The sequence below is a fragment of the Morone saxatilis genome, unplaced genomic scaffold (assembly GCF_004916995.1).
Source record: "Morone saxatilis isolate NCDOM2014 unplaced genomic scaffold, NCSU_SB_2.0 Contig9, whole genome shotgun sequence".
NCBI classification, from domain to species: domain Eukaryota; kingdom Metazoa; phylum Chordata; class Actinopteri; family Moronidae; genus Morone; species Morone saxatilis.
The window spans coordinates 7,780,390-7,780,949 of record NW_023340268.1 but is presented as its reverse complement, the minus strand read 5'-3'; positions in this window follow the sequence as shown (position 1 = coordinate 7,780,949).

The following is a 560-nucleotide window of genomic DNA, read 5'->3' as shown; positions in this document are numbered from 1 at the left end:
ACACACATACACACACACACAAGTGGCAGCATGGCAACGACATTAAAACAGGATGAATAATGTCTCTTCTCAGGAAATAGTGGCCTGGAACTTTTGTTCTACACAAAGTCCTGCAAGGTCGCCTGAGTTTTATAAATCAAACAGAAGTGGGCTAACCCATTTTCAGAGCAGACTGAACACATTTATTCTGAGTTTTTCACTGAGGGTCATAATAGGCCAACGGTTATATTAGGTTGTTATCTTTTATGCAGAACTTTATCAATTTGCTTGCATTTTTTCTAGCTTTAATAGTATAGGTGTAATGTGATATATCAAACGTGTTTTCAGGTAATGACTGTGTGTTTTTATGCTTAAAAGTTTGTATGTGTCCATAGAAGACAGCTCCTGCTCTCGTGTACCTGATAATTAAATCAGAATTCATAGTTTTGTGCATATCATTATATATGTAATATTATATTATGTGTATTGACAGCTTCTTCTTTGTTTTAAATGTGTAAAAATTAATTGTCTCTGTAATTCACAAGTTACTTGCTTGTTGAAATGTATAATGCTTGCTGCTT